The sequence below is a fragment of the Synchiropus splendidus genome, unplaced genomic scaffold (assembly GCF_027744825.2).
Source record: "Synchiropus splendidus isolate RoL2022-P1 unplaced genomic scaffold, RoL_Sspl_1.0 HiC_scaffold_20, whole genome shotgun sequence".
NCBI lineage: Eukaryota > Metazoa > Chordata > Actinopteri > Syngnathiformes > Callionymidae > Synchiropus > Synchiropus splendidus.
Window position 1 is genome coordinate 1,239,680 of NW_026527054.1, and position 21,583 is coordinate 1,261,262.

Below are 21,583 nucleotides of genomic sequence, written 5' to 3' on the forward strand. Positions count from 1 at the left end.
CGCTTTTCAGCCTGAGATAAGGTGGGTTTCGGAACGCCAAACATAAAAGTGTTGATAACTTTGGAAAAACACTTCAGACAGTTTAGATTTGATGTGCAACTACTAGAAAGACCCTTTCTGCTATAGTGGGAGGTTAAAATTTCATGTTCTGAAGCTTCCCTGAAAAGTTATGGCACAATGCAAAAAAACGCTTTTCAGCCTGAGATAAGGTGGGTTTCGGAACGCCAAACATAAAAGTGTTGATAACTTTCGAAAAACACTTCAGACAGCTTAGATTTGATGTGCAACTACTAGAAAGACCCTTTCTGCTATAGTGGGAGGTTAAAATTTTATGTTCTGAAGCTTCCCTGAAAAGTTATGGCACAATGCACAAAAACGCTTTTCAGCCTGAGATAAGGTGGGTTTCGGAACGCCAAACATAAAAGTGTTAATAACTTTGGAAAAACACTTCAGACAGTTTAGATTTGATGTGCAACTACTAGAAAGACCCTTTCTGCTATAGTGGGAGGTTAAAATTTCATGTTCTGAAGCTTCCCTGAAAAGTTATGGCACAATGCACAAAAACGCTTTTCAGCCTGAGATAAGGTGGGTTTCGGAACGCCAAACATAAAAGTGTTAATAACTTTGGAAAAACGCTTTTCAGCCTGAGATAAGGTGGGTTTCGGAACGCCAAACACAAAAGTGTTGATAACTTTCGAAAAACACTTCAGACAGCTTAGATTTGATGTGCACCTACTAGAAAGACCCTTTCTGCTATAGTGGGAGGTTAAAATTTCATGTTCTGAAGCTTCCCTGAAAAGTTATGGCACAATGCGTAAAAACGCTTTTCAGCCTGAGATAAGGTGGGTTTCGGAACGCCAAACATAAAAGTGTTGATAACTTTGGAAAAACACTTCAGACAGTTTAGATTTGATGTGCAACTACTAGAAAGACCCTTTCTGCTATAGTGGGAGGTTAAAATTTCATGTTCTGAAGCTTCCCTGAAAAGTTATGGCACAACGCACAAAAACGCTTTTCAGCCTGAGATAAGGTGGGTTTCGGAACGCCAAACATAAAAGTGTTGATAACTTTCGAAAAACACTTCAGACAGCTTAGATTTGATGTGCACCTACTAGAAAGACCCTTTCTGCTATAGTGGGAGGTTAAAATTTCATGTTCTGAAGCTTCCCTGAAAAGTTATGGCACAATGCACAAAAACGCTTTTCAGCCTGAGATAAGGTGGGTTTCGGAACGCCAAACATAAATGTGTTAATAACTTTGGAAAAACACTTCAGACAGTTTAGATTTGATGTGCAACTACTAGAAAGACACTTTCTACTATAGTGGGTGGTTAAAATTTCATGTTCTGAAGCTTCCCTGAAAAGTTATGGCACAATGCACAAAAACGCTTTTCAGCCTGAGAGAAGGTGGGTTTCGGAACGCCAAACATAAAAGTGTTAATAACTTTGGAAAAACACTTCAGACAGTTTAGATTTGATGTGCAACTACTAGAAAGACCCTTTCTGCTATAGTGGGAGGTTAAAATTTCATGTTCTGAAGCTTCCCTGAAAAGTTATGGCACAATGCACAAAAACGCTTTTCAGCCTGAGATAAGGTGGGTTTCGGAACGCCAAACATAAAAGTGTTAATAACTTTGGAAAAACACTTCAGACAGTTTAGATTTGATGTGCAACTACTAGAAAGACCCTTTCTACTATAGTGGGAGGTTAAAATTTCATGTTCTGAAGCTTCCCTGAAAAGTTATGGCACAATGCACAAAAACGCTTTTCAGCCTGAGATAAGGTGGGTTTCGGAACGCCAAACATAAAAGTGTTGATAACTTTGGAAAAACACTTCAGACAGTTTAGATTTGATGTGCAACTACTAGAAAGACCCTTTCTGCTATAGTGGGAGGTTAAAATTTCATGTTCTGAAGCTTCCCTGAAAAGTTATGGCACAATGCACAAAAACGCTTTTCAGCCTGAGATAAGGTGGGTTTCGGAACGCCAAACATAAAAGTGTTGATAACTTTCGAAAAACACTTCAGACAGCTTAGATTTGATGTGCACCTACTAGAAAGACCCTTTCTGCTATAGTGGGAGGTTAAAATTTCATGTTCTGAAGCTTCCCTGAAAAATTATGGCACAATGCGTAAAAACGCTTTTCAGCCTGAGATAAGGTGGGTTTCGGAACGCCAAACATAAAAGTGTTGATAACTTTGGAAAAACACTTCAGACAGTTTAGATTTGATGTGCAACTACTAGAAAGACCCTTTCTGCTATAGTGGGAGGTTAAAATTTCATGTTCTGAAGCTTCCCTGAAAAGTTATGGCACAATGCACAAAAACGCTTTTCAGCCTGAGATAAGGTGGGTTTCGGAACGCCAAACATAAAAGTGTTTAATAACTTTGGAAAAACACTTCAGACAGTTTAGATTTGATGTGCAACTACTAGAAAGACCCTTTCTGCTATAGTGGGAGGTTAAAATTTCATGTTCTGAAGCTTCCCTGAAAAGTTATGGCACAATGCACAAAAACGCTTTTCAGCCTGAGATAAGGTGGGTTTCGGAACGCCAAACATAAAAGTGTTAATAACTTTGGAAAAACACTTCAGACAGTTTAGATTTGATGTGCAACTACTAGAAAGACCCTTTCTGCTATAGTGGGAGGTTAAAATTTCATGTTCTGAAGATTCCCTGAAAAGTTATGGCACAATGCACAAAAACGCTTTTCAGCCTGAGATAAGGTGGGTTTCGGAACGCCAAACATAAAAGTGTTGATAACTTTGGAAAAACACTTCAGACAGTTTAGATTTGATGTGCAACTACTAGAAAAACCCTTTCTGCTATAGTGGGAGGTTAAAATTTCATGTTCTGAAGCTTCCCTGAAAAGTTATGGCACAATGCGTAAAAACGCTTTTCAGCCTGAGATAAGGTGGGTTTCGGAACGCCAAACATAAAAGTGTTGATAACTTTGGAAAAACACTTCAGACAGTTTAGATTTGATGTGCAACTACTAGAAAGACCCTTTCTGCTATAGTGGGAGGTTAAAATTTCATGTTCTGAAGCTTCCCTGAAAAGTTATGGCACAACGCACAAAAACGCTTTTCAGCCTGAGATAAGGTGGGTTTCGGAACGCCAAACATAAAAGTGTTGATAACTTTCGAAAAACACTTCAGACAGCTTAGATTGTATGTGCACCTACTAGAAAGACCCTTTCTGCTATAGTGGGAGGTTAAAATTTCATGTTCTGAAGCTTCCCTGAAAAGTTATGGCACAATGCGTAAAAACGCTTTTCAGCCTGAGATAAGGTGGGTTTCGGAACGCCAAACATAAAAGTGTTGATAACTTTGGAAAAACACTTCAGACAGTTTAGATTTGATGTGCAACTACTAGAAAGACCCTTTCTGCTATAGTGGGAGGTTAAAATTTCATGTTCTGAAGCTTTCCTGAAAAGTTATGGCACAATGCACAAAAACGCTTTTCAGCCTGAGATAAGGTGGGTTTCGGAACGCCAAACATAAAAGTGTTGATAACTTTCGAAAAACACTTCAGAGAGCTTAGATTTGATGTGCACCTACTAGAAAGACCCTTTCTGCTATAGTGGGAGGTTAAAATTTCATGTTCTGAAGCTTCCCTGAAAAGTTATGGCACAATGCGTAAAAACGCTTTTCAGCCTGAGATAAGGTGGGTTTCGGAACGCCAAACATAAAAGTGTTGATAACTTTGGAAAAACACTTCAGACAGTTTAGATTTGATGTGCAACTACTAGAAAGACCCTTTCTGCTATAGTGGGAGGTTAAAATTTCATGTTCTGAAGCTTTCCTGAAAAGTTATGGCACAATGCACAAAAACGCTTTTCAGCCTGAGATAAGGTGGGTTTCGGAACGCCAAACATAAAAGTGTTGATAACTTTCGAAAAACACTTCAGAGAGCTTAGATTTGATGTGCACCTACCAGAAAGACCCTTTCTGCTATAGTGGGAGCTTAAAATTTCATGTTCTGAAGCTTCCCTGAAAAGTTATGGCACAATGCGTAAAAACGCTTTTCAGCCTGAGATAAGGTGGGTTTCGGAACGCCAAACATAAAAGTGTTGATAACTTTGGAAAAACACTTCAGACAGTTTAGATTTGATGTGCAACTACTAGAAAGACCCTTTCTGCTATAGTGGGAGGTTAAAATTTCATGTTCTGAAGCTTTCCTGAAAAGTTATGGCACAATGCACAAAAACGCTTTTCAGCCTGACATAAGGTGGGTTTCGGAACGCCAAACATAAAAGTGTTGATAACTTTTGAAAAACACTTCAGACAGCTTAGATTTGATGTGCAACTACTAGAAAGACCCTTTCTGCTATAGTGGGAGGTTAAAATTTCATGTTCTGAAGCTTCCCTGAAAAGTTATGGCACAATGCACAAAAACGCTTTTCAGCCTGAGATAAGGTGGGTTTCGGAACGCCAAACATAAAAGTGTTGATAACTTTCGAAAAACACTTCAGACAGCTTAGATTTGATGTGCACCTACTAGAAAGACCCTTTCTGCTATAGTGGGAGGTTAAAATTTCATGTTCTGAAGCTTCCCTGAAAAGTTATGGCACAATGCGTAAAAACGCTTTTCAGCCTGAGATAAGGTGGGTTTCGGAACGCCAAACATAAAAGTGTTGATAACTTTGGAAAAACACTTCAGACAGTTTAGATTTGATGTGCAACTACTAGAAAGACCCTTTCTGCTATAGTGGGAGGTTAAAATTTCATGTTCTGAAGCTTCCCTGAAAAGTTATGGCACAATGCACAAAAACGCTTTTCAGCCTGAGATAAGGTGGGTTTCGGAACGCCAAACATAAAAGTGTTAATAACTTTGGAAAAACACTTCAGACAGTTTAGATTTGATGTGCAACTACTAGAAAGACCCTTTCTGCTATAGTGGGAGGTTAAAATTTCATGTTCTGAAGCTTCCCTGAAAAGTTATGGCACAATGCACAAAAACGCTTTTCAGCCTGAGATAAGGTGGGTTTCGGAACGCCAAACATAAAAGTGTTAATAACTTTGGAAAAACACTTCAGACAGTTTAGATTTGATGTGCAACTACTAGAAAGACCCTTTCTGCTATAGTGGGAGGTTAAAATTTCATGTTCTGAAGCTTTCCTGAAAAGTTATGGCAAAATGCACAAAAACGCTTTTCAGCCTGAGATAAGGTGGGTTTCGGAACGCCAAACATAAAAGTGTTGATAACTTTCGAAAAACACTTCAGAGAGCTTAGATTTGATGTGCACCTACTAGAAAGACCCTTTCTGCTATAGTGGGAGGTTAAAATTTCATGTTCTGAAGCTTCCCTGAAAAGTTATGGCACAATGCGTAAAAACGCTTTTCAGCCTGAGATAAGGTGGGTTTCGGAACGCCAAACATAAAAGTGTTGATAACTTTGGAAAAACACTTCAGACAGTTTAGATTTGATGTGCAACTACTAGAAAGACCCTTTCTGCTATAGTGGGAGGTTAAAATTTCATGTTCTGAAGCTTTCCTGAAAAGTTATGGCACAATGCACAAAAACGCTTTTCAGCCTGAGATAAGGTGGGTTTCGGAACGCCAAACATAAAAGTGTTGATAACTTTTGAAAAACACTTCAGACAGCTTAGATTTGATGTGCAACTACTAGAAAGACCCTTTCTGCTATAGTGGGAGGTTAAAATTTCATGTTCTGAAGCTTCCCTGAAAAGTTATGGCACAATGCACAAAAACGCTTTTCAGCCTGAGATAAGGTGGGTTTCGGAACGCCAAACATAAAAGTGTTGATAACTTTGGAAAAACACTTCAGACAGTTTAGATTTGATGTGCAACTACTAGAAAGACCCTTTCTGCTATAGTGGGAGGTTAAAATTTCATGTTCTGAAGCTTCCCTGAAAAGTTATGGCACAATGCACAAAAACGCTTTTCAGCCTGAGATAAGGTGGGTTTCGGAACGCCAAACATAAAAGTGTTAATAACTTTGGAAAAACACTTCAGACAGTTTAGATTTGATGTGCAACTACTAGAAAGACCCTTTCTGCTATAGTGGGAGGTTAAAATTTCATGTTCTGAAGCTTCCCTGAAAAGTTATGGCACAATGCACAAAAACGCTTTTCAGCCTGAGATAAGGTGGGTTTCGGAACGCCAAACATAAAAGTGTTGATAACTTTCGAAAAACACTTCAGAGAGCTTAGATTTGATGTGCACCTACTAGAAAGACCCTTTCTGCTATAGTGGGAGGTTAAAATTTCATGTTCTGAAGCTTCCCTGAAAAGTTATGGCACAATGCGTAAAAACGCTTTTCAGCCTGAGATAAGGTGGGTTTCGGAACGCCAAACATAAAAGTGTTGATAACTTTGGAAAAACACTTCAGACAGTTTAGATTTGATGTGCAACTACTAGAAAGACCCTTTCTGCTATAGTGGGAGGTTAAAATTTCATGTTCTGAAGCTTTCCTGAAAAGTTATGGCACAATGCACAAAAAGGCTTTTCAGCCTGAGATAAGGTGGGTTTCGGAACGCCAAACATAAAAGTGTTGATAACTTTTGAAAAACACTTCAGACAGCTTAGATTTGATGTGCAACTACTAGAAAGACCCTTTCTGCTATAGTGGGAGGTTAAAATTTCATGTTCTGAAGCTTCCCTGAAAAGTTATGGCACAATGCACAAAAACGCTTTTCAGCCTGAGATAAGGTGGGTTTCGGAACGCCAAACATAAAAGTGTTGATAACTTTGGAAAAACACTTCAGACAGTTTAGATTTGATGTGCAACTACTAGAAAGACCCTTTCTGCTATAGTGGGAGGTTAAAATTTGATGTTCTGAAGCTTCCCTGAAAAGTTATGGCACAATGCACAAAAACGCTTTTCAGCCTGAGATAAGGTGGGTTTCGGAACGCCAAACATAAAAGTGTTAATAACTTTGGAAAAACACTTCAGACAGTTTAGATTTGATGTGCAACTACTAGAAAGACCCTTTCTGCTATAGTGGGAGGTTAAAATTTCATGTTCTGAAGCTTCCCTGAAAAGTTATGGCACAATGCACAAAAACGCTTTTCAGCCTGAGATAAGGTGGGTTTCGGAACGCCAAACATAAAAGTGTTGATAACTTTCGAAAAACACTTCAGAGAGCTTAGATTTGATGTGCACCTACTAGAAAGACCCTTTCTGCTATAGTGGGAGGTTAAAATTTCATGTTCTGAAGCTTCCCTGAAAAGTTATGGCACAATGCGTAAAAACGCTTTTCAGCCTGAGATAAGGTGGGTTTCGGAACGCCAAACATAAAAGTGTTGATAACTTTGGAAAAACACTTCAGACAGTTTAGATTTGATGTGCAACTACTAGAAAGACCCTTTCTGCTATAGTGGGAGGTTAAAATTTCATGTTCTGAAGCTTTCCTGAAAAGTTATGGCACAATGCACAAAAACGCTTTTCAGCCTGAGATAAGGTGGGTTTCGGAACGCCAAACATAAAAGTGTTGATAACTTTGGAAAAACACTTCAGACAGTTTAGATTTGATGTGCAACTACTAGAAAGACCCTTTCTGCTATAGTGGGAGGTTAAAATTTCATGTTCTGAAGCTTCCCTGAAAAGTTATGGCACAATGCACAAAAACGCTTTTCAGCCTGAGATAAGGTGGGTTTCGGAACGCCAAACATAAAAGTGTTAATAACTTTGGAAAAACACTTCAGACAGTTTAGATTTGATGTGCAACTACTAGAAAGACCCTTTCTGCTATAGTGGGAGGTTAAAATGTCATGTTCTGAAGCTTCCCTGAAAAGTTATGGCACAATGCACAAAAACGCTTTTCAGCCTGAGATAAGGTGGGTTTCGGAACGCCAAACATAAAAGTGTTAATAACTTTGGAAAAACACTTCAGACAGTTTAGATTTGATGTGCAACTACTAGAAAGACCCTTTCTGCTATAGTTGGAGGTTAAAATTTCATGTTCTGAAGCTTTCCTGAAAAGTTATGGCACAATGCACAAAAACGCTTTTCAGCCTGAGATAAGGTGGGTTTCGGAACGCCAAACATAAAAGTGTTGATAACTTTCGAAAAACACTTCAGAGAGCTTAGATTTGATGTGCACCTACTAGAAAGACCCTTTCTGCTATAGTGGGAGGTTAAAATTTCATGTTCTGAAGCTTCCCTGAAAAGTTATGGCACAATGCGTAAAAACGCTTTTCAGCCTGAGATAAGGTGGGTTTCGGAACGCCAAACATAAAAGTGTTGATAACTTTGGAAAAACACTTCAGACAGTTTAGATTTGATGTGCAACTACTAGAAAGACCCTTTCTGCTATAGTGGGAGGTTAAAATTTCATGTTCTGAAGCTTTCCTGAAAAGTTATGGCACAATGCACAAAAACGCTTTTCAGCCTGAGATAAGGTGGGTTTCGGAACGCCAAACATAAAAGTGTTGATAACTTTTGAAAAACACTTCAGACAGCTTAGATTTGATGTGCAACTACTAGAAAGACCCTTTCTGCTATAGTGGGAGGTTAAAATTTCATGTTCTGAAGCTTCCCTGAAAAGTTATGGCACAATGCACAAAAACGCTTTTCAGCCTGAGATAAGGTGGGTTTCGGAACGCCAAACATAAAAGTGTTGATAACTTTGGAAAAACACTTCAGACAGTTTAGATTTGATGTGCAACTACTAGAAAGACCCTTTCTGCTATAGTGGGAGGTTAAAATTTCATGTTCTGAAGCTTCCCTGAAAAGTTATGGCACAATGCACAAAAACGCTTTTCAGCCTGAGATAAGGTGGGTTTCGGAACGCCAAACATAAAAGTGTTAATAACTTTGGAAAAACACTTCAGACAGTTTAGATTTGATGTGCAACTACTAGAAAGACCCTTTCTGCTATAGTGGGAGGTTAAAATTTCATGTTCTGAAGCTTCCCTGAAAAGTTATGGCACAATGCACAAAAACGCTTTTCAGCCTGAGATAAGGTGGGTTTCGGAACGCCAAACATAAAAGTGTTGATAACTTTCGAAAAACACTTCAGAGAGCTTAGATTTGATGTGCACCTACTAGAAAGACCCTTTCTGCTATAGTGGGAGGTTAAAATTTCATGTTCTGAAGCTTCCCTGAAAAGTTATGGCACAATGCGTAAAAACGCTTTTCAGCCTGAGATAAGGTGGGTTTCGGAACGCCAAACATAAAAGTGTTGATAACTTTGGAAAAACACTTCAGACAGTTTAGATTTGATGTGCAACTACTAGAAAGACCCTTTCTGCTATAGTGGGAGGTTAAAATTTCATGTTCTGAAGCTTTCCTGAAAAGTTATGGCACAATGCACAAAAACGCTTTTCAGCCTGAGATAAGGTGGGTTTCGGAACGCCAAACATAAAAGTGTTGATAACTTTTGAAAAACACTTCAGACAGTTTAGATTTGATGTGCAACTACTAGAAAGACCCTTTCTGCTATAGTGGGAGGTTAAAATTTCATGTTCTGAAGCTTTCCTGAAAAGTTATGGCACAATGCACAAAAACGCTTTTCAGCCTGAGATAAGGTGGGTTTCGGAACGCCAAACATAAAAGTGTTGATAACTTTCGAAAAACACTTCAGAGAGCTTAGATTTGATGTGCACCTACTAGAAAGACCCTTTCTGCTATAGTGGGAGGTTAAAATTTCATGTTCTGAAGCTTCCCTGAAAAGTTATGGCACAATGCGTAAAAACGCTTTTCAGCCTGAGATAAGGTGGGTTTCGGAACGCCAAACATAAAAGTGTTGATAACTTTGGAAAAACACTTCAGACAGTTTAGATTTGATGTGCAACTACTAGAAAGACCCTTTCTGCTATAGTGGGAGGTTAAAATTTCATGTTCTGAAGCTTTCCTGAAAAGTTATGGCACAATGCACAAAAACGCTTTTCAGCCTGAGATAAGGTGGGTTTCGGAACGCCAAACATAAAAGTGTTGATAACTTTGGAAAAACACTTCAGACAGCTTAGATTTGATGTGCAACTACTAGAAAGACCCTTTCTGCTATAGTGGGAGGTTAAAATTTCATGTTCTGAAGCTTCCCTGAAAAGTTATGGCACAATGCACAAAAACGCTTTTCAGCCTGAGATAAGGTGGGTTTCGGAACGCCAAACATAAAAGTGTTGATAACTTTGGAAAAACACTTCAGACAGCTTAGATTTGATGTGCACCTACTAGAAAGACCCTTTCTGCTATAGTGGGAGGTTAAAATTTCATGTTCTGAAGCTTCCCTGAAAAGTTATGGCACAATGCGTAAAAACGCTTTTCAGCCTGAGATAAGGTGGGTTTCGGAACGCCAAACATAAAAGTGTTGATAACTTTGGAAAAACACTTCAGACAGTTTAGATTGGATGTGCAACTACTAGAAAGACCCTTTCTGCTATAGTGGGAGGTTAAAATTTCATGTTCTGAAGCTTCCCTGAAAAGTTATGGCACAATGCACAAAAACGCTTTTCAGCCTGAGATAAGGTGGGTTTCGGAACGCCAAACATAAAAGTGTTAATAACTTTGGAAAAACACTTCAGACAGTTTAGATTTGATGTGCAACTACTAGAAAGACCCTATCTGCTATAGTGGGAGGTTAAAATTTCATGTTCTGAAGCTTCCCTGAAAAGTTATGGCACAATGCACAAAAACGCTTTTCAGCCTGAGATAAGGTGGGTTTCGGAACGCCAAACATAAAAGTGTTAATAACTTTTGAAAAACACTTCAGACAGTTTAGATTTGATGTGCAACTACTAGAAAGACCCTTTCTGCTATAGTGGGAGGTTAAAATTTCATGTTCAGAAGCTTCCCTGAAAAGTTATGGCACAATGCACAAAAACGCTTTTCAGCCTGAGATAAGGTGGGTTTCGGAACGCCAAACAGAAAAGTGTTGATAACTTTCGAAAAACACTTCAGACAGCTTAGATTTGATGTGCACCTACTAGAAAGACCCTTTCTGCTATAGTGGGAGGTTAAAATTTCATGTTCTGAAGCTTCCCTGAAAAGTTATGGCACAATGCGTAAAAACGCTTTTCAGCCTGAGATAAGGTGGGTTTCGGAACGCCAAACATAAAAGTGTTGATAACTTTGGAAAAACACTTCAGACAGTTTAGATTTGATGTGCAACTACTAGAAAGACCCTTTCTGCTATAGTGGGAGGTTAAAATTTCATGTTCTGAAGCTTCCCTGAAAAGTTATGGCACAATGCACAAAAACGCTTTTCAGCCTGAGATAAGGTGGGTTTCGGAACGCCAAACATAAAAGTGTTGATAACTTTGGAAAAACACTTTAGACAGTTTAGATTTGATGTGCAACTACTAGAAAGACCCTTTCTGCTATAGTGGGAGGTTAAAATTTCATGTTCTGAAGCTTTCCTGAAAAGTTATGGCACAATGCACAAAAACGCTTTTCAGCCTGAGATAAGGTGGGTTTCGGAACGCCAAACATAAAAGTGTTGATAACTTTTGAAAAACACTTCAGACAGCTTAGATTTGATGTGCAACTACTAGAAAGACCCTTTCTGCTATAGTGGGAGGTTAAAATTTCATGTTCTGAAGCTTCCCTGAAAAGTTATGGCACAATGCACAAAAACGCTTTTCAGCCTGAGATAAGGTGGGTTTCGGAACGCCAAACATAAAAGTGTTAATAACTTTGGAAAAACACTTCAGACAGTTTAGATTTGATGTGCAACTACTAGAAAGACCCTTTCTGCTATAGTGGGAGGTTAAAATTTCATGTTCTGAAGCTTCCCTGAAAAGTTATGGCACAATGCGTAAAAACGCTTTTCAGCCTGAGATAAGGTGGGTTTCGGAACGCCAAACATAAAAGTGTTGATAACTTTGGAAAAACACTTCAGACAGTTTATATTTGATCTGCAACTACTAGAAAGACCCTTTCTGCTATAGTGGGAGGTTAAAATTTCATGTTCTGAAGCTTTCCTGAAAAGTTATGGCACAATGCACAAAAACGCTTTTCAGCCTGAGATAAGGTGGGTTTCGGAACGCCAAACATAAAAGTGTTGATAACTTTTGAAAAACCCTTCAGACAGCTTAGATTTGATGTGCAACTACTAGAAAGACCCTTTCTGCTATAGTGGGAGGTTAAAATTTCATGTTCTGAAGCTTCCCTGAAAAGTTATGGCACAATGCACAAAAACGCTTTTCAGCCTGAGATAAGGTGGGTTTCGGAACGCCAAACATAAAAGTGTTGATAACTTTGGAAAAACACTTCAGACAGTTTAGATTTGATGTGCAACTACTAGAAAGACCCTTTCTGCTATAGTGGGAGGTTAAAATTTCATGTTCTGAAGCTTCCCTGAAAAGTTATGGCACAATGCGCAAAAACGCTTTTCAGCCTGAGATAAGGTGGGTTTCGGAACGCCAAACATAAAAGTGTTAATAACTTTGGAAAAACACTTCAGACAGTTTAGATTTGATGTGCAACTACTAGAAAGACCCTTTCTGCTATAGTGGGAGGTTAAAATTTCATGTTCTGAAGCTTCCCTGAAAAGTTATGGCACAATGCACAAAAACGCTTTTCAGCCTGAGATAAGGTGGGTTTCGGAACGCCAAACATAAAAGTGTTGATAACTTTCGAAAAACACTTCAGAGAGCTTAGATTTGATGTGCACCTACTAGAAAGACCCTTTCTGCTATAGTGGGAGGTTAAAATTTCATGTTCTGAAGCTTCCCTGAAAAGTTATGGCACAATGCGTAAAAACGCTTTTCAGCCTGAGATAAGGTGGGTTTCGGAACGCCAAACATAAAAGTGTTGATAACTTTGGAAAAACACTTCAGACAGTTTAGATTTGATGTGCAACTACTAGAAAGACCCTTTCTGCTATAGTGGGAGGTTAAAATTTCATGTTCTGAAGCTTTCCTGAAAAGTTATGGCACAATGCACAAAAACGCTTTTCAGCCTGAGATAAGGTGAGTTTCGGAACGCCAAACATAAAAGTGTTGATAACTTTTGAAAAACACTTCAGACAGCTTAGATTTGATGTGCAACTACTAGAAAGACCCTTTCTGCTATAGTGGGAGGTTAAAATTTCATGTTCTGAAGCTTCCCTGAAAAGTTATGGCACAATGCACAAAAACGCTTTTCAGCCTGAGATAAGGTGGGTTTCGGAACGCCAAACATAAAAGTGTTGATAACTTTCGAAAAACACTTCAGAGAGCTTAGATTTGATGTGCACCTACTAGAAAGACCCTTTCTGCTATAGTGGGAGGTTAAAATTTCATGTTCTGAAGCTTCCCTGAAAAGTTATGGCACAATGCGTAAAAACGCTTTTCAGCCTGAGATAAGGTGGGTTTCGGAACGCCAAACATAAAAGTGTTGATAACTTTGGAAAAACACTTCAGACAGTTTAGATTTGATGTGCAACTACTAGAAAGACCCTTTCTGCTATAGTGGAAGGTTAAAATTTCATGTTCTGAAGCTTTCCTGAAAAGTTATGGCACAATGCACAAAAACGCTTTTCAGCCTGAGATAAGGTGGGTTTCGGAACGCCAAACATAAAAGTGTTGATAACTTTGGAAAAACACTTCAGACAGCTTAGATTTGATGTGCAACTACTAGAAAGACCCTTTCTGCTATAGAGGGAGGTTAAAATTTCATGTTCTGAAGCTTCCCTGAAAAGTTATGGCACAATGCACAAAAACGCTTTTCAGCCTGAGATAAGGTGGGTTTCGGAACGCCAAACATAAAAGTGTTGATAACTTTCGAAAAACACTTCAGACAGCTTAGATTTGATGTGCACCTACTAGAAAGACCCTTTCTGCTATAGTGGGAGGTTAAAAGTTCATGTTCTGAAGCTTCCCTGAAAAGTTATGGCACAATGCGTAAAAACGCTTTTCAGCCTGAGATAAGGTGGGTTTCGGAACGCCAAACATAAAAGTGTTGATAACTTTGGAAAAACACTTCAGACAGTTTAGATTTGATGTGCAACTACTAGAAAGACCCTTTCTGCTATAGTGGGAGGTTAAAATTTCATGTTCTGAAGCTTCCCTGAAAAGTTATGGCACAATGCACAAAAACGCTTTTCAGCCTGAGATAAGGTGGGTTTCGGAACGCCAAACATAAAAGTGTTAATAACTTTGGAAAAACACTTCAGACAGTTTAGATTTGATGTGCAACTACTAGAAAGACCCTTTCTGCTATAGTGGGAGGTTAAAAATTCATGTTCTGAAGCTTTCCTGAAAAGTTTTGGCACAATGCACAAAATCGCTTTTCAGCCTGAGATAAGGTGGGTTTCGGAACGCCAAACATAAAAGTGTTGATAACTTTCGAAAAACACTTCAGAGAGGTTAGATTTGATGTGCACCTACTAGAAAGACCCTTTCTGCTATAGTGGGAGGTTAAAATTTCATGTTCTGAAGCTTCCCTGAAAAGTTATGGCACAATGCGTAAAAACGCTTTTCAGCCTGAGATAAGGTGGGTTTCGGAACGCCAAACATAAAAGTGTTGATAACTTTGGAAAAACACTTCAGACAGTTTAGATTTGATGTGCAACTACTAGAAAGACCCTTTCTGCTATAGTGGGAGGTTAAAATTTCATGTTCTGAAGCTTCCCTGAAAAGTTATGGCACAATGCACAAAAACGCTTTTCAGCCTGAGATAAGGTGGGTTTCGGAACGCCAAACATAAAAGTGTTGATAACTTTCGAAAAACACTTCAGACAGCTTAGATTTGATGTGCACCTACTAGAAAGACCCTTTCTGCTATAGTGGGAGGTTAAAATTTCATGTTCTGAAGCTTCCCTGAAAAGTTATGCCACAATGCGTAAAAACGCTTTTCAGACTGAGATAAGGTGGGTTTCGGAACGCCAAACATAAAAGTGTTGATAACTTTGGAAAAACACTTCAGACAGTTTAGATTTGATGTGCAACTACTAGAAAGACCCTTTCTGCTATAGTGGGAGGTTAAAATTTCATGTTCTGAAGCTTCCCTGAAAAGTTATGGCACAATGCACAAAAACGCTTTTCAGCCTGAGATAAGGTGGGTTTCGGAACGCCAAACATAAAAGTGTTAATAACTTTGGAAAAACACTTCAGACAGTTTAGATTTGATGTGCAACTACTAGAAAGACCCTTTCTGCTATAGTGGGAGGTTAAAATTTCATGTTCTGAAGCTTCCCTGAAAAGTTATGGCACAATGCGTAAAAACGCTTTTCAGCCTGAGATAAGGTGGGTTTCGGAACGCCAAACATAAAAGTGTTGATAACTTTGGAAAAACACTTCAGACAGTTTAGATTTGATGTGCAACTACTAGAAAGACCCTTTCTGCTATAGTGGGAGCTTAAAATTTCATGTTCTGAAGCTTTCCTGAAAAGTTATGGCACAATGCACAAAAACGCTTTTCAGCCTGAGATAAGGTGGGTTTCGGAACGCCAAACATAAAAGTGTTGATAACTTTCGAAAAACACTTCAGAGAGCTTAGATTTGATGTGCACCTACTAGAAAGACCCCTTCTGCTATAGTGGGAGGTTAAAATTTCATGTTCTGAAGCTTCCCTGAAAAGTTTTGGCACAATGCGTAAAAACGCTTTTCAGCCTGAGATAAGGTGGGTTTCGGAACGCCAAACATAAAAGTGTTGATAACTTTGGAAAAACACTTCAGACAGTTTAGATTTGATGTGCAACTACTAGAAAGACCCTTTCTGCTATAGTGGGAGGTTAAAATTTCATGTTCTGAAGCTTCCCTGAAAAGTTATGGGACAATGCGTAAAAACGCTTTTCAGACTGAGATAAGGTGGGTTTCGGAACGCCAAACATAAAAGTGTTGATAACTTTGGAAAAACACTTCAGACAGTTTAGATTTGATGTGCAACTACTAGAAAGACCCTTTCTGCTATAGTGGGACGTTAAAATTTCATGTTCTGAAGCTTCCCTGAAAAGTTATGGCACAATGCACAAAAACGCTTTTCAGCCTGAGATAAGGTGGGTTTCGGAACGCCAAACATAAAAGTGTTGATAACTTTCGAAAAACACTTCAGACAGCTTAGATTTGATGTGCACCTACTAGAAAGACCCTTTCTGCTATAGTGGGAGGTTAAAATTTCATGTTCTGAAGCTTCCCTGAAAAGTTATGGCACAATGCGTAAAAACGCTTTTCAGACTGAGATAAGGTGGGTTTCGGAACGCCAAACATAAAAGTGTTGATAACTTTGGAAAAACACTTCAGACAGTTTAGATTTGATGTGCAACTACTAGAAAGACCCTTTCTGCTATAGTGGGAGGTTAAAATTTCATGTTCTGAAGCTTCCCTGAAAAGTTATGGCACAATGCACAAAAACGCTTTTCAGCCTGAGATAAGGTGGGTTTCGGAACGCCAAACATAAAAGTGTTAATAACTTTGGAAAAACACTTCAGACAGTTTAGATTTGATGTGCAACTACTAGAAAGACCCTTTCTGCTATAGTGGGAGGTTAAAATTTCATGTTCTGAAGCTTCCCTGAAAAGTTATGGCACAATGCGTAAAAACGCTTTTCAGCCTGAGATAAGGTGGGTTTCGGAACGCCAAACATAAAAGTGTTGATAACTTTGGAAAAACACTTCAGACAGTTTAGATTTGATGTGCAACTACTAGAAAGACCCTTTCTGCTATAGTGGGAGCTTAAAATTTCATGTTCTGAAGCTTTCCTGAAAAGTTATGGCACAATGCACAAAAACGCTTTTCAGCCTGAGATAAGGTGGGTTTCGGAACGCCAAACATAAAAGTGTTGATAACTTTCGAAAAACACTTCAGAGAGCTTAGATTTGATGTGCACCTACTAGAAAGACCCCTTCTGCTATAGTGGGAGGTTAAAATTTCATGTTCTGAAGCTTCCCTGAAAAGTTATGGCACAATGCGTAAAAACGCTTTTCAGCCTGAGATAAGGTGGGTTTCGGAACGCCAAACATAAAAGTGTTGATAACTTTGGAAAAACACTTCAGACAGTTTAGATTTGATGTGCAACTACTAGAAAGACCCTTTCTGCTATAGTGGGAGGTTAAAATTTCATGTTCTGAAGCTTCCCTGAAAAGTTATGGGACAATGCGTAAAAACGCTTTTCAGACTGAGATAAGGTGGGTTTCGGAACGCCAAACATAAAAGTGTTGATAACTTTGGAAAAACACTTCAGACAGTTTAGATTTGATGTGCAACTACTAGAAAGACCCTTTCTGCTATAGTGGGACGTTAAAATTTCATGTTCTGAAGCTTCCCTGAAAAGTTATGGCACAATGCACAAAAACGCTTTTCAGCCTGAGATAAGGTGGGTTTCGGAACGCCAAACATAAAAGTGTTAATAACTTTGGAAAAACACTTCAGACAGTTTAGATTTGATGTGCAACTACTAGAAAGACCCTTTCTGCTATAGTGGGAGGTTAAAATTTCATGTTCTGAAGCTTCCCTGAAAAGTTATGGCACAATGCACAAAAACGCTTTTCAGCCTGAGATAAGGTGGGTTTCGGAACGCCAAACATAAAAGTGTTAATAACTTTGGAAAAACACTTCAGACAGTTTAGATTTGATGTGCAACTACTAGAAAGACCCTTTCTGCAATAGTGGGAGGTTAAAATTTCATGTTCTGAAGCTTCCCTGAAAAGTTATGGCACAATGCACAAAAACGCTTTTCAGCCTGAGATAAGGTGGGTTTCGGAACGCCAAACATAAAAGTGTTGATAACTTTCGAAAAACACTTCAGACAGCTTAGATTTGATGTGCACCTACTAGAAAGACCCTTTCTGCTATAGTGGGAGGTTAAAATTTCATGTTCTGAAGCTTCCCTGAAAAGTTATGGCACAATGCGTAAAAACGCTTTTCAGCCTGAGATAAGGTGGGTTTCGGAACGCCAAACATAAAAGTGTTGATAACTTTGGAAAAACACTTCAGACAGTTTAGATTTGATGTGCAACTACTAGAAAGACCCTTTCTGCTATAGTGGGAGGTTAAAATTTCATGTTCTGAAGCTTCCCTGAAAAGTTATGGCACAATGCACAAAAACGCTTTTCAGCCTGAGATAAGGTGGGTTTCGGAACGCCAAACATAAAAGTGTTGATAACTTTCGAAAAACACTTCAGAGAGCTTAGATTTGATGTGCACCTACTAGAAAGACCCTTTCTGCTATAGTGGGAGGTTAAAATTTCATGTTCTGAAGCTTCCCTGAAAAGTTATGGCACAATGCGTAAAAACGCTTTTCAGCCTGAGATAAGGTGGGTTTCGGAACGCCAAACATAAAAGTGTTGATAACTTTGGAAAAACACTTCAGACAGTTTAGATTTGATGTGCAACTACTAGAAAGACCCTTTCTGCTATAGTGGGAGGTTAAAATTTCATGTTCTGAAGCTTCCCTGAAAAGTTATGGCACAATGCACAAAAACGCTTTTCAGCCTGAGATAAGGTGGGTTTCGGAACGCCAAACATAAAAGTGTTAATAACTTTGGAAAAACACTTCAGACAGTTTAGATTTGATGTGCAACTACTAGAAAGACCCTTTCTGCTAAAGTGGGAGGTTAAAATTTCATGTTCTGAAGCTTCCCTGAAAAGTTATGGCACAATGCACAAAAACGCTTTTCAGCCTGAGATAAGGTGGGTTTCGGAACGCCAAACATAAAAGTGTTGATAACTTTCGAAAAACACTTCAGACAGCTTAGATTTGATGTGCAACTACTAGAAAGACCCTTTCTGCTATAGTGGGAGGTTAAAATTTCATGTTCTGAAGCTTCCCTGAAAAGTTATGGCACAATGCACAAAAACGCTTTTCAGCCTGAGATAAGGTGGGTTTCGGAACGCCAAACATAAAAGTGTTGATAACTTTCGAAAAACACTTCAGAGAGCTTAGATTTGATGTGCACCTACTAGAAAGACCCTTTCTGCTATAGTGGGAGGTTAAAATTTCATGTTCTGAAGCTTCCCTGAAAAGTTATGGCACAATGCGTAAAAACGCTTTTCAGCCTGAGATAAGGTGGGTTTCGGAACGCCAAACATAAAAGTGTTGATAACTTTGGAAAAACACTTCAGACAGTTTAGATTTGATGTGCAACTACTAGAAAGACCCTTTCTGCTATAGTGGGAGGTTAAAATTTCATGTTCTGAAGCTTTCCTGAAAAGTTATGGCACAATGCACAAAAACGCTTTTCAGCCTGAGATAAGGTGGGTTTCGGAACGCCAAACATAAAAGTGTTGATAACTTTTGAAAAACACTTCAGACAGCTTAGATTTGATGTGCAACTACTAGAAAGACCCTTTCTGCTATAGTGGGAGGTTAAAATTTCATGTTCTGAAGCTTCCCTGAAAAGTTATGGCACAATGCACAAAAACGCTTTTCAGCCTGAGATAAGGTGGGTTTCGGAACGCCAAACATAAAAGTGTTGATAACTTTGGAAAAACACTTCAGACAGTTTAGATTTGATGTGCAACTACTAGAAAGACCCTTTCTGCTATAGTGGAAGGTTAAAATTTCATGTTCTGAAGCTTTCCTGAAAAGTTATGGCACAATGCACAAAAACGCTTTTCAGCCTGAGATAAGGTGGGTTTCGGAACGCCAAACATAAAAGTGTTGATAACTTTTGAAAAACACTTCAGACAGCTTAGATTTGTTGTGCAACTACTAGAAAGACCCTTTCTGCTATAGTGGGAGGTTAAAATTTCATGTTCTGAAGCTTCCCTGAAAAGTTATGGCACAATGCACAAAAACGCTTTTCAGCCTGAGATAAGGTGGGTTTCGGAACGCCAAACATAAAAGTGTTGATAACTTTCGAAAAACACTTCAGACAGCTTAGATTTGATGTGCACCTACTAGAAAGACCCTTTCTGCTATAGTGGGAGGTTAAAAGTCCATGTTCTGAAGCTTCCCTGAAAAGTTATGGCACAATGCGTAAAAACGCTTTTCAGCCTGAGATAAGGTGGGTTTCGGAACGCCAAACATAAAAGTGTTGATAACTTTGGAAAAACACTTCAGACAGTTTAGATTTGATGTGCAACTACTAGAAAGACCCTTTCTGCTATAGTGGGAGGTTAAAATTTCATGTTCTGAAGCTTCCCTGAAAAGTTATGGCACAATGCACAAAAACGCTTTTCAGCCTGAGATAAGGTGGGTTTCGGAACGCCAAACATAAAAGTGTTAATAACTTTGGAAAAACACTTCAGACAGTTTAGATTTGATGTGCAACTACTAGAAAGACCCTTTCTGCTATAGTGGGAGGTTAAAAATTCATGTTCTGAAGCTTTCCTGAAAAGTTATGGCACAATGCACAAAATCGCTTTTCAGCCTGAGATAAGGTGGGTTTCGGAACGCCAAACATAAAAGTGTTGATAACTTTCGAAAAACACTTCAGAGAGCTTAGATTTGATGTGCACCTACTAGAAAGACCCTTTCTGCTATAGTGGGAGGTTAAAATTTCATGTTCTGAAGCTTCCCTGAAAAGTTATGGCACAATGCGTAAAAACGCTTTTCAGCCTGAGATAAGGTGGGTTTCGGAACGCCAAACATAAAAGTGTTGATAACTTTGGAAAAACACTTCAGACAGTTTAGATTTGATGTGCAACTACTAGAAAGACCCTTTCTGCTATAGTGGGAGGTTAAAATTTCATGTTCTGAAGCTTCCCTGAAAAGTTATGGCACAATGCACAAAAACGCTTTTCAGCCTGAGATAAGGTGGGTTTCGGAACGCCAAACATAAAAGTGTTGATAACTTTCGAAAAACACTTCAGACAGCTTAGATTTGATGTGCACCTACTAGAAAGACCCTTTCTGCTATAGTGGGAGGTTAAAATTTCATGTTCTGAAGCTTCCCTGAAAAGTTATGGCACAATGCGTAAAAACGCTTTTCAGCCTGAGATAAGGTGGGTTTCGGAACGCCAAACATAAAAGTGTTGATAACTTTGGAAAAACACTTCAGACAGTTTAGATTTGATGTGCAACTACTAGAAAGACCCTTTCTGCTATAGTGGGAGGTTAAAATTTCATGTTCTGAAGCTTCCCTGAAAAGTTATGGCACAATGCACAAAAACGCTTTTCAGCCTGAGATAAGGTGGGTTTCGGAACGCCAAACATAAAAGTGTTAATAACTTTGGAAAAACACTTCAGACAGTTTAGATTTGATGTGCAACTACTAGAAAGACCCTTTCTGCTATAGTGGGAGGTTAAAATTTCATGTTCTGAAGCTTCCCTGAAAAGTTATGGCACAATGCACAAAAACGCTTTTCAGCCTGAGATAAGGTGGGTTTCGGAACGCCAAACATAAAAGTGTTAATAACTTTGGAAAAACACTTCAGACAGTTTAGATTTGATGTGCAACTACTAGAAAGACCCTTTCTGCTATAGTGGGAGGTTAAAATTTCATGTTCTGAAGCTTCCCTGAAAAGTTATGGCACAATGCGTAAAAACGCATTTCAGCCTGAGATAAGGTGGGTTTCGGAACGCCAAACATAAAAGTGTTGATAACTTTGGAAAAACACTTCAGACAGTTTAGATTTGATGTGCAACTACTAGAAAGACCCTTTCTGCTATAGTGGGAGGTTAAAATTTCATGTTCTGAAGCTTTCCTGAAAAGTTATGGCACAATGCACAAAAACGCTTTTCAGCCTGAGATAAGGTGGGTTTCGGAACGCCAAACATAAAAGTGTTGATAACTTTTGAAAAACACTTCAGACAG